This window comes from Tamandua tetradactyla, unplaced genomic scaffold (assembly GCF_023851605.1).
Source record: "Tamandua tetradactyla isolate mTamTet1 unplaced genomic scaffold, mTamTet1.pri scaffold_164_ctg1, whole genome shotgun sequence".
NCBI classification, from domain to species: Eukaryota; Metazoa; Chordata; class Mammalia; order Pilosa; family Myrmecophagidae; genus Tamandua; species Tamandua tetradactyla.
In genome coordinates this window covers 154-12,841 of record NW_027518281.1, presented here as the reverse complement: position 1 = coordinate 12,841, position 12,688 = coordinate 154, and the positions used below count along the sequence as shown (strand labels likewise).

The window sequence follows — 12,688 nt, the reverse complement described above, 5'->3', positions numbered from 1 at the left end:
AGGAGCTCCTGCTGCAGGCCTCACCATGCACACTTACCCACCCCTCACTCCTGCTGTCTTCTGTTTCCCTGCTGGATTGTGAGTAAGTAATGGCCAGGCCTCGGACAGGGCCCAGTACAAACAGTAGAATTGATGACAAGTGTCACATAATGAGTATTTAAGGTTCTTTATGAAACAAAACTTCCAATGTTTACCTGCCTGTGCAATTGCTTTTGGGAACATCAAACTTTGTTAGCATTTTCAGAAAGAGTAGAAGAGATGGATATTAAATGATTCAGTATATGTTTAATCAGATATATAGTTTATAGTAGGGGAGTGATATGAACACAGAATCAACACACAGACGAAGACAGGGGAGGCTTCTGACACCACAATGGGGCAGCAAAGTTAAGGACCCCACAAACTTAACCGGGGCTCAGAAGGTAAGTCTTATGAAGAAGTCCTATTCCCAAAGGCCCTTAAAGAGTTGGCTTCTTGACATGGGCAAAGATAGAGGGACGATGAAGCTCATCAGAGGTCATTTATCATCCTAAAATCTGAGCAACGCTTAAATGTCCATCACTAAAGGTTTAGCTGATAAATCATGGTCCATGCAGTGGAATGCTATGAAACCCTAAACTGGTTATATAAAAAGATGTATAAACATGGAGCGATGTTTCCAATATATTAAGTAGAAAGAAATATATAGTGTTTGTACAGAATGATCCTATTTTGCATAAAAAACACATGTAGATAGAATAAAGTTGCATATAAAGAAAAGTGTGGAAGAGTATACAGGGGTAGCTATTTAGGGGAGTTGGGATTGCTGATAAATATTACTTCTTACAATGTTCTGCATTTTCTGATTTTTACATTAGGATATTACTTTACTTAAATCAGAAAATTATTTCCATTTTGAAATGATATGCATGAAATTGAGCAATATGTGTAAAAATATGAAAATGCTGGTCAGCAGCTTACCTTAACATCCTTTCACTGAGCTCTTCCCCCCACTTGCTGGCTTGGGTGGAAATGACTCCAAAGGAGCCCACTGTCTGATGGGTGATGGGCAAGGGGGTCGGCTTGGAGGAGAAGTTCAGGACATCTGCTGTGTTCCGGCCACCCAGGGTGAAGGTCTCAGGCAGGGGCAGCTGGGCCCTCACGGCAGGTGGGCCTGCCTTTGGCTCTTGGCTTCCGAACACTTGGGGGGAAGTGGAGTGAGTTGCAGTGAGGGCTATAGTTCCTGCCTCAGGTCCAGGCTCCTGCAAGGCCTCAGCTGCCCTGTCCAATGCAGGGCCATCAGTGATGCAAGGCAAGCTGCTCTGTGCCCTTGCTGGGCCCAGGCCAATGGCATGGGGTGCCGGGGTACATCTGAACTCAGGCACCTGACAGTGGGCCATCTCCTCCTCTCCTATGATGCTGCCATCACAAAGTGTACCTCTCCCCACATCTGAGTTCTCGGGCTGAGCCTTCGGGGTTTCCCAAGATGCTCTATGGAAAAACCTGCTGCCCAGGGGCTCAGGTGCAATGGTGCATGGCACTGTGAAATCAGGGCCTCTGGACTCTGCCCCTGGGGGGTCTCGGCTCTGCCGTCCCCACTGCCAGGTCTCTGGGGGTCAGCCTGACTCTGTGTCTATAGAGCCTGGAGCCTGATGGTCACCAGCACCTGAGACTACTTCTACAAGGGAATGGGTAGCCGCAGCCCCCTGGAACACAGGGCCCCCCGGATGCTGAGAGCAACTCCCCGGGACCCCTACACCCTGGCTGTGCATGCCTGTGGCCTGCAGGCCTCCACCCTGCTGCCCGGGCTCCACCGCCTCAGCCACCTCCTCTGGGCTACTGATGTGGGGAGTGGACACAGACTTGGTCAGCTTGGTGAGTGCCAGCTCCTGCTCCTTGTCCTCAAAAGGCAAGGAGCTGATGGAGGTGAGAGAGGCCCGGATGCTGCTGGTCAGTCTGGCCTTGCTGTCCATGGACCCATCCTCCAGCAAGCGCCTGTGCAGTGTGTGTTACAGGGTCAGCCCCTCAGTCTCGGTCGTCAGCTCCAGGGCCCGGCTGTGTGCCTCTGACAAGACCACCGAGCTTGGCTCGCTCTCAATGCCCGAGTTGGAGATGAGGGAAGAAGACCTCTCAAGGGTGCTAGGTAGCACAGACACCTCCTTTGGGGAAGCCCTAATGCCCCCAGGGTCACAGGGCTCGGAAGGGCCGGGGTTCAGATTTAGCAGCACCATCCTGGCCTCTCGGTCTGCACCCTTCCCAAAGGTGCCCGGCACACAGGGTGTGGTTTGGTCTACAGGGACGGCCTTCTGATAGCTTTTCCCCATGGGCCCTGTGCACAGCACAGCCCTGAGTGTGCTGCAATACTGCCCGGGGACCCCATGCTCACGCTGAGCACAGACAGCTGCCATGCACACAGCTCCACAGGGATTCTCGGCGTTGGGGCTCACGTCAATGTAGGTCGGGGCTGGGCCCTGGGCAGCCTCTGGGCCAGGCACTTCCCCGTTGGCTGGCAGGCATGCCCCAATGTCAGGTAGATGCTCCTCTTCAGGCAAACCTGCACTGTCCTGGCATTCCCCAGTCATCAGGTACGCCTTGACTGAGCACAGCGGCACGTGACAGGGTGTGGTGACATCACCTGGCTCTGGAGCCCCAGGAACCTGCTCTTCAAAGGCCACATGGGGTCATTTCCTGGACAAAAGATGAGGTCTTCCCTGAATGATGATTTGTCATTGACAATCTGGTTCTCTTTTCTGTCTTGTAGAGTCGTTCTCGTGGGGCTTCTTGCTGGAACATCAAACTCAGGGTAAGCACTCAAACCATGCCCTATAGAAAGCAAAAGGCAAAAGGGCAGCACGGCATGAGGACCTGTGCTCAATGCCACCCATGGGCCAAGTGCTAAGCCATCAAACCCTGCAGCTCTTGATATACCCTTTACTACTTAAAGACTTTTTAATAGTTTCTTATTCTAAGCATTAAAACATCTCCCCAGGCCAGATTATGTAGGTGTTCGCAGGATGTCAAACCTGGCAGGGACAGTCCCAGCTGGAGGCTGACGCACAGCTGAGAAGCTCAGTGAGCTCCTCTCCTCTCCAAGTGCACATCCCTCACCTGAGTTGGGCGGCCCACAGTGCAACAGGGCAGGCACGTAGCCACCTCACCCACGGGAAGTGAGTTCTGCTCTCCATGAAGGACAGTGTCAGGCCAGGTATCAGGCCACAGGGATGCTGCTAAGAAGCACATCCAGCCAGCAGGGCCTCCCCACAGGGCAGGCAGTGGCAGGGGCAACGCCAAGTGCTTTTGCTCACGTCCCTTTGCGTAAACCATTTTCTCTCCATCTCTGTCTCTCTCACTCTGACTGCCCCACCATCTCTCACAAAATTGGGCAAAAATCAATGCTTTGCTTGTCTGTCTGTACCACAGGTCTTTGGAGGAACTGGACAGACAGAGAACCCACAATATGGACAAACATGTGAATAAGGAACCTGGTACCTACAGGACAGTAAGGGGTGGACAGGTGGACTGGTGAAAAATAAAGAAGGGCTTTCCAGATTTACCACTGGTAGTAGAACTGGACACAGGCAGATCAGTGAGGGAGTGGGTCACCAAAAATGTTGGATTTAATATTACAACCATGGGGCCCACGCCCCGCAGCAGCCGACCCGCCTGCCCTCCTTCTCCCCTCTCTTTCTCAGCCGGCCCACCGCGCGGCGCCCATGCCCCGCAGCAGCCGACCCACCCGCCCTCCTTCTCCCCTCTCTTCCCCCTCCTGCTCCAGCCGCTCTCCAACCACCACGGTGCCCTCTTCCCCCACCTTCACCGGCTCCTCCACCACCAGCCTCTACAGCCTTGCCGCCCTCACCTTTCCTCCTCCAGAACAGCTACTGGGGGAGTGGAGATAATACAGAGCAGCTCCCGGAGCCACGAGGGAGATCAAAGGGATGGCGTACCCCATCCTGGAACGGCTGACTATCTGGGAGAACCAGCTCCAGTGAGATCACCAAGGGGCACGGGCTTTCCTGGGTGGGACGGCAAGTGACCGGAGTCCCTCCCTTCCACCTTCCCAGGCCAGCTGGTAGAATTGGACAGGCGATCCCCTTAGGCCGCGGCGGCTGGTGCCCCCACCACACGAGGCCCCCCGGAACAACAGAGATAGTTGGGTCGGAAATCCCCAGACTGCGGAGAACAGTGACCGGGGGATCCCTTCCAAACACGTGACTCCCCCGTCGGCTGGGAATAGTGCACTCTCCCGGGCTGCGACAGCTGGCACCCTCTCGCCACGCTTGGCGCCCCGGGCCGACTAGCTAATTCGGCCAGACGCTCTCCCGTGCTGCGGCGGCCGGCGACCCTCCCCGCATTCAGAACCCCAGGCCGGCTGGCATTCTTCCAAGATGCTTCGGCTGCTGAACCTCCCCTACGGCGAGAATTTTCCAGAGTTAAAGGACCCACAGGAACTTTAACTGGTGGAACCTGTAGAAAAACGTGTGCCACGAGTGCCACCTACTGAGCAGGATAAGAAAAACAGAACCCAGAGATTGCACAGAAAAATCTTTCAACCTGTGGGGTCGAACACCCAGGGAAATCTGACTAAATGCCCAGACGCCAGCAGAAGATAACGGATCACGCTCAGAAAATTGAACATATGGCCCAGTCAAACGAAGAAACCAATAGTTCTAATGAGATACAGGAGCTGAAACAACTAATGCTGAATATACGAACAGAAATGGAGAACCTCTTCAAAAACGAAATCGATAAATTGAGGGAGGACATGAAGAAGACATGGGCTGAACATAAAGAAGAAATAGAAAAACTGAAAAAACAAATCACAGAACTTATGGAAGTGAAAGATAAAGTAGAAAAGATGGAAAAAACAATGGATACCTACAACGACAGATTTAAAGAAACAGAAGATAGAATTAGTGATTTGGAGGATGAAACATATGAATTCCAAAAAGAAACAGAAACTATCCGGAAAAGAATGGAAAAATTTGAACAAGGTATCAGGGAACTCAAGGACAATGTGAACCGTACAAATATACGTGTAGTGGGTATCCCAGAAGGAGAAGAGAAGGGAAAAGGAGGAGAAAAACTAATGGAAGAAATTATCACTGAAAATTTCCCAACTCTTATGAAAGACCTAAAATTACAGATCCAAGAAGTGCAGCGCACCCCAAAGAGATTATACCCAAATAGGCGTTCCCCAAGACACTTACTAGTTAGAATGTCAGAGGTCAAAGAGAAAGAGAGGATCTTGAAAGCAGCGAGAGAAAAACAATCCGTCACATACAAGGGAAACCCAATAAGACTATGTGTAGATTTCTCAGCAGAAACCATGGAAGCTAGAAGACAGTGGGATGATATATTTAAATTATTAAAAGAGAAAAACTGCCAACCAAGACTCCTATATCCAGCAAAATTGTCCTTCAAAAATGAGGGAGAAATTAAAACATTCTCAGACAAAAAGTCACTAAGAGAATTTGTGACCAAGAGACCAGCTCTGCAAGAAATACTAAAGGAAGCACTAGAGTCAGAACCGAAAAGACAGAAGAGGGAGACATGGAGAAAAGTGTAGAAAGAAGGAAAGTCAGATATGATATATATAATACAAAAGGCAAAATGGTAGAGGAAAATATTATCCAAACAGTAATAACTATAAATGTCAATGGACTGAATTCCCCAATTAAAAGACATAGACTGGCAGAATGGATTAAAAAACAGGATCCTTCTATATGCTGTCTATAGGAAACACATCTTAGACCCAAAGATAAATATAGGTTGAAAGTGAAAGGTTGGGAAAAGATATTTCATGCAAATAACAACCAGAAAATAGCAGGAGTGGCTATACTAATATCCAACAAGTTAGACTTCAAATGTAAAACAGTTAAAAGAGAAAAAGAAGGACACTATATACTATTAAAAGGAACAATTAAGCAAGAAGACATAACAATCATAAATATTTACGCACCAAACCAGAATGCCCCAAAATACGTGAGGAATACACAGCAAACACTGAAAAGGGAAATAGACACACATACCATAATAGTTGGAGACTTCAATTCACCACTCTCATCAATGGACAGAACATCTACACAGAGGATCAATAAAGAAATAGAGAACCTGAATATTACTATAAATGAGCTTGACTTAACAGACATTTATAGGACATTACATCCCACAACAGCAGGATACACCTTTTTTTCAAGTGCTCATGGATCATTCTCAAAGATAGACCATATGCTGGGTCACAAAGCAAGTCTTAACAAATTTAAAAATATTGAAATCATACACAACACTTTCTCGGATCATAAAGGAATGAAGTTGGAAATCAATAATAGGCGGAGTGCCAGAAAATTCATAAATACATGGAGGCTCAACAACACACTCTTAAACAACAAGTGGGTCAAAGAAGAAATTGCAAGAGAAATTAGTAAATACCTAGAGGCAAATGAAAATGAAGACACAACATACCAAAACTTATGGGACACAGCAAAGGCAGTGCTAAGAGGGAAATTTATTGCCCTAAATGCCTTTATCAGAAAAGAAGAAAAGACAAAAATGCAGGAATTAACTGTCCACTTGGAAGAACTGGAGAAAGAACAGCAAACTAATCCCAAAGCAAGCAAAAGGAAAGAAATAACAAAGATTAGAGCAGAAATAAATGAAATTGAAAACATGAAAACAATAGAGAAAATCAATAAGACCAGAAGTTGGTTCTATGAGAAAATCAACAAGATTGATGGGCCCTTAGCAAGATTGACAAGAAGAAGAAGAGAGAGGATGCAAATAAATAAGATTAGAAATGAAAGAGGAGACATAACTACTGACCTCACAGAAATAAAGGAGGTAATAACAGGATACTATGAACAACTTTACGCTAATAAATACAACAATTTAGATGAAATGGACAGGTTCCTGGAAAGACATGAACAGCCAACTTTGACTCAAGAAGAAATAGACGACCTCAACAAACCAATCACAAGTAAAGAGATTGAATTAGTTATTCAAAAGCTCCCTAAAAAGAAAAGTCCAGGACCAGACGGCTTCACATGTGAATTCTATCAAACATTCCAGAAAGAATTAGTACCTACTCTCCTTCAAACTGTTCAACATAATTGAAGTGGAGGGAAAACTACCTAAATCATTCTATGAAGCCAACATCACCCTCATACCAAAACCAGGCAGAGATATTACAAAAAAAGAAAACTACAGACCAATCTCTCTAATGAATACAGATGCAAAAATCCTCAATAAAATTCTAGCAAATCGTATCCAACAACACATTAAAAGAATTATACATCATGACCAAGTAGGATTCATCCCAGGTATGCAAGGATGGTTCAACATAAGAAAATCAATTAATGTAATACACCATATCAACAAATCAAAGCAGAAAAATCACATGATCATCTCAATTGATGCAGAGAAGGCATTTGACAAGATTCAACATCCTTTCCTGCTGAAAACACTTCAAAAGATAGGAATACAAGGGAACTTCCTTAAAATGATAGAGGGAATATATGAAAAACCCACAGCTAATATCATCCTCAATGGGGAAAAATTGAAAACTTTCCCCCTAAGATCAGGAACAAGACAAGGATGTCCACTATCACCACTATTATTCAACATTGTGTTGGAAGTTCTAGCCAGAGCAATTAGGCAAGAAAAAGAAATACAAGGCATCAAAATAGGAAAGGAAGAAGTAAAACTATCATTGTTTGCAGACGATATGATACTATATGTAGAAAACCCAGAAAAATCCACAACAAAATTACTAGAGCTAATAAATGAGTACAGCAAAGTAGCAGGCTACAAGATCAACATTCAAAAATCTGTAGCTTTTCTATACACTAGTAATGAACAAGCTGAGGCAGAAATCAAGAAACGAATCCCATTTACAATCGCAACTAAAAGAATAAAATACCTAGGAATAAATTTAACCAAAGAGACAAAAAACCTATACAAGGAAAACTACAAAAAACTGTTAAAAGAAATCACAGAAGACCTAAATAGATGGAAGGGCATACCGTGTTCATGGATTGGAAGACTAAATATAGTCAAGATGTCAATCCTACCTAAATTGATTTACAGATTCAATGCAGTACCAATCAAAGTCCCAACAACGTATTTTTCAGAAATAGAAAAACCAATAAGCAAATTTATCTGGAAGGGCAGGGTGCCCCGAATTGCTAAAAACATCTTGAGGAAAAAAAACGAAGCTGGAGGTCTCACGCTGCCTGACTTTAAGGCATATTATGAAGCCACAATGATCAAAACAGCATGGTATTGGCATAAAGATAGATATATCGACCAATGGAATTGAATAGAGTGCTCAGATATAGACCCTCTCATCTATGGACATTTGATCTTTGATAAGGCAGTCAAGCCAACTCCCCTGGGACAGAACAGTCTCTTCAATAAATGGTGCCTAGAGAACTGGATATCCATATGCAAAAGAATGAAAGAAGACCCATCTCTCACACCCTATACAAAAGTTAACTCAAAATGGATCAAAGATCTAAACATTAGGTCTAAGACCATAAAACAGTTAGAGGAAAATGTTGGGAGATATCTTATGGATCTTACAACTGGAGGTGGTTTTATGGACCTTAAACCTAAAGCAAGAACACTGAAGAAGGAAATAAATAAATGGGAGCTCCTCAAAATTAAACACTTTTGTGCATCAAAGAACTTCATCAAGAAAGTAGAAAGACAGCCTACACAATGGGAGACAATATTTGGAAACGACATATCAGATAAAGGTCTAGTATCCAGAATTTATAAAGAGATTGTTCAACTCAACAACAAAAAGACAGCCAACCCAATTACAAAATGGGAAAAAGACTTAAACAGACACCTACCAGAAGAAGAAATACGGATGGCCAAGAGGCACATGAAGAGATGCTCAATGTCCCTGGCCATTAGAGAAATGCAAATCAAAACCACAATGAGATATCATCTCACACCCACCAGAATGGCCATTATTAACAAAACAGAAAATGACAAGTGCTGGAGAGGATGCGGAGAAAGAGGCACACTTATCCACTGTTGGTGGGAATGTCAAAGGGTGCAACCACTGTGGAAGGCAGTTTGGCGGTTCCTCAAAAAGCTGAATATAGAATTGCCATATGACCCAGCAATACCATTGCTAGGTATCTACTCAAAGGACTTAAGGGCAAAGACACAAACGGACATTTGCACACCAATGTTTATAGCAGCGTTATTTACAATTGCAAAGAGATAGAAACAGCCAAAATCTCCATCAACAGAAGAGTGGCTAAACAAACTGTGGTATATACATACGATGGAATATTATGCAGCTTTAAGACAAGATAAACTTATGAACCATGTAATAACATGGATGGACCTAGAGAATATTATGCTGAGTGAATCCAGCCAAAAACTAAAGGACAAATACTGTATGGTCCCACTGATGTGAACGGACATTCGAGAATAAACTTGAAATATGTCATTGGTAACAGAGTTCAGCAGGAGTTAGAAACAGGGTAAGACAATAGGTAATTGAAGCTGAAGGGATACAGACTGTGCAACAGGACTAGATACAAAAACTCAAAAATGGACAGCACAATAATACCTAATTGTAAAGTAATCATGTTAAAATACTGAATGAAGCTGCATCTGAGCTATAGGGTTTTTTTTGTTTTTGTTTGCTTGTTGGTTTGTTTGTTGTTGTTGTTTTTTACTATTATTACTACTTTTATTTCTTTTCTTTATATTAACATTTTATATCTTTTTCTGTTGTGTTGCTAGTTCCTCTAAACCGATACAAATGTACTAAGAAACAATGATCATGCATCTATATGATGATGTTAAGAATTACTGAGTGCATATGTAGAATGGTATGATTTCTAAATGTTGTGTTAATTTCTTTTTTTTTTCTTTCCGTTAATAAAAAAATTTAAAAAAAATAAAAAAAAATATTACAACCATGGGAAAATGAGTAAGAAAATGATCTAATACTAAGAGAAAGGATTTGCAGTCAGATAGTAATGGTATTAGTTAATATGTATGTGCAACGTCCTTTGTTCCAGGCCCTCTTTTACATGCTTCTACAGATTGGTGTGTCACCACTTGCAAAAACCCTGTAGAATAGAAAACATCACTCCTTGCATCAGATCTCACAAATTGTGAACTCTACTAAGTGTTGGAAGAAAAATTCAAACCCAGGCAGTTTGGGCAGGGGCTAAGACTTTTGGGAAACCACGGACTCACCATGGGGCAGGGAGCAGAGTGTAAGTGTGCGGGTCCGTGGAGGACTGGGCCACAGAGGAGAGAGGATACCAGAAGGTCCGTGGAGGACTGGGCCACAGATGAGAGAGGATGCCAGAGGGTCTGCCACACAGTAACGCCAAGCGATGGTCGGGAGCAGGCCAGGGGCGAGTGTTACACTTTCAGGATGGAAGTGGAACTCTTTTATTTCTCATTTTCCACTGCAATACCTGAGTGGAATGCAAATTTATTCAGTAAGCTCGAAGGAAAATAAGAGTACTAAATCAGACAGAGTGAGGAAAGGGGAAGCAGTTCTTTGTTTACTAATGTTCTTAGCCAGGGATCCTAAAATATCAAAATACACCAGGAAAGACCAAGAAGTTCAAGAGAGCCTTGGTTTTGAGTGGGGGAGGGGAAAACTCTGGAGGAGTCATCTGGGGCAGGAGGGATGTGGGAAGGGGCATGGGGAGGTGTGGGGAAGAGTCAGGGAGGGGTGTGGGGATGGGTCAGGGAGGAGCTGGGCAGTGTGGGGAGGAGCCGGGGCCTGGCGGGTACCCCTGGGTGCGGACAGCATGCGCAGGCCCAGCTCTGGGGGTCTCCCAGCCACATCTCATACCAGCCTCCACCCCAAGGGGGTGGGGAGGAGTGGGCAGGGCCAGCAGCTGGCTTCCCAGCAGGTGAGGACTCAGAGGGGCTTTGAAGAATAAAGAAACAGAGGGCTGGTGCCCCATGGCACTAAGGGGCTGAGATATATGTCCCCTCCTTCTATAAATAGGGTTAGACAAAATGGCTGAAGACAAAATCCACAAGACCTAATGGTGATACAATCAGGAGGTCTGATAATGATTATTTTAAATCCCAAACACTTCACACTGTCTGTGATGAAACATATTACTGTGAAGGATCTGAGCACATGTGCATCATGGACACACTCCCAAGCTGGTTTTCACCAGCTCCATTCTGCAGAGCCTCACCTCGTATCAACACTAGATGTTGGGTACAGACCAGAACCACAAACATGGAGTGCCTGCGGGCTGCAGAGTCCCAGAAAGTCACCCAGATGTCTAAAACATCCCACACACCTCACACTGCACAGATTCTGAGATTCAGCCATGTTGAACCATCGTTTAAATTTTGGGGCCTCCAAGCAAAATAGTTCAAAAGCTTTCACAATAAGATGGCAAGGTGGGGCGTGGGCTTTTGAGTCAGAGTGAGTTAACTCGGAATTTGACTTTTATAAGCTATGTGATATTTAGTAAATACTCTTACTCTGTGTCTCTGTTTTTCATCTGAAAGAGGGCTTGCGAGTTCCTAATAGCATTAAAGCATAAAGCACAAAAAACTTCCGCAGAAGGCTTAGCACTTTCTGGTCTTCTCCTGGACACGGGCGTCTTCAGCTGCTACCTGCTGTGTCTCCCTAGGTTTCCACAAGCAGGGCTGGCAGGGGGCAGGGGAGCTGTGGCTCATGTACACCCAGGGTACGAGGTCCCCCAGATGCCTTCTCAGTTCACTGACAAACTCAGTGCAACACCAACAAAGCATGGTTCACAACAGTCAGCTCTGTGGGTGCACATGTGTGAACACATGCCCTTGTGGGTGCCGTGTGTTTTCTCTGCAGTGGGCACTTCCCCCTGCATGCATGCAGCTTCTCCAGCACTGCCTGGCCTGTGTGAGCCCTAACCTCACTCCACAGGGCTGAATCAGCTCATTAGAGGCAGCAAGAAGCAACTTCATAACACAGTCACACCCTGAGACCAGAAAGGTCCTTTGGCTGCTCTGCATGGCCTGCTGAGGTGGAGACATGGCTCCCAAGTTGTGGGTGAAAACCGGGGTCCTGGATGGAATTGCAGCTGGAAGGAGGCCCACCATTCCCTGATACCTGCATTATGTGCTGACCTGTCCATTTCACTTTCCACAACCAACCGCCCTCAGCTCCTGCTTCTCCTCTCCGAACTGACCAAACTCTCATTCATTTGGCCTGTGAGGCAGCTGGGAAGCAAAGGAGATGCCCGGTGGATCCCACAGGTTCATGTCCCCACCCTGTACACCCACACACTTGTCCACGAGGCGTCCCCACCCTGCACGTCCACCCACCTGCCTCGGGGCTGTCCACGTAGTGGTCCTCAAAGATGACGGGCAGGCTGCTCCCGTCGCCGTCGATGTCCAAGCACTCTGCAGGCAGTGGGGGAAGGCTGCTGAGGTAGTCCAATTTCCACACACGCAAGGACAGCTGGCTGTGGGCCTGCATCCTGCAGAGGCCAAGCCAGGAAGGTTAGGGTCGGGAAGGTGCCTGCTACCCTTCAGCCCCAGGGAAATGCTTGAGACATGCTCACAGCCCCATAATCCAGCTTGTCCCATCCCCAGCCCGAGGCGCAGCCTCTGGCCCCTGATCCCCAGTCCCCAGCCCCAGGCCCAGCCCCAGCCCTAGTCCCTGGCCCAGCCCCAGCCCCAGCCCCAGCCCCAGGCCCAGGGCCAGCCTCTGGCC

The 12,688-nt window shown here is 46.0% G+C and overlaps 1 long non-coding RNA gene and 1 pseudogene across 2 annotated transcripts in view; both read right to left on the bottom strand.

Annotated features, from left to right (window-relative positions):
- LOC143673170 (uncharacterized) overlaps window positions 1–1,067 on the bottom strand; it is a 60,998-nt gene extending 59,931 nt beyond the window's left edge. Inside the window, exon 1 of the long non-coding RNA XR_013170225.1 lies at window positions 961–1,067. This is a non-coding gene — a long non-coding RNA (uncharacterized LOC143673170). The remainder of the gene's footprint in view (window positions 1–960) is intronic.
- Window positions 1,068–12,452, bottom strand: LOC143673169 (protein FAM135B-like; annotated as a pseudogene). Its single transcript, XR_013170224.1, has 3 exons — window positions 12,298–12,452; window positions 10,207–10,293; window positions 1,068–2,802 (listed from the first exon to the last, which is right to left on the bottom strand). The product of XR_013170224.1 is annotated as a protein FAM135B-like (transcript).
- Between the last annotated feature and the right edge of the window lie 236 nt (window positions 12,453–12,688).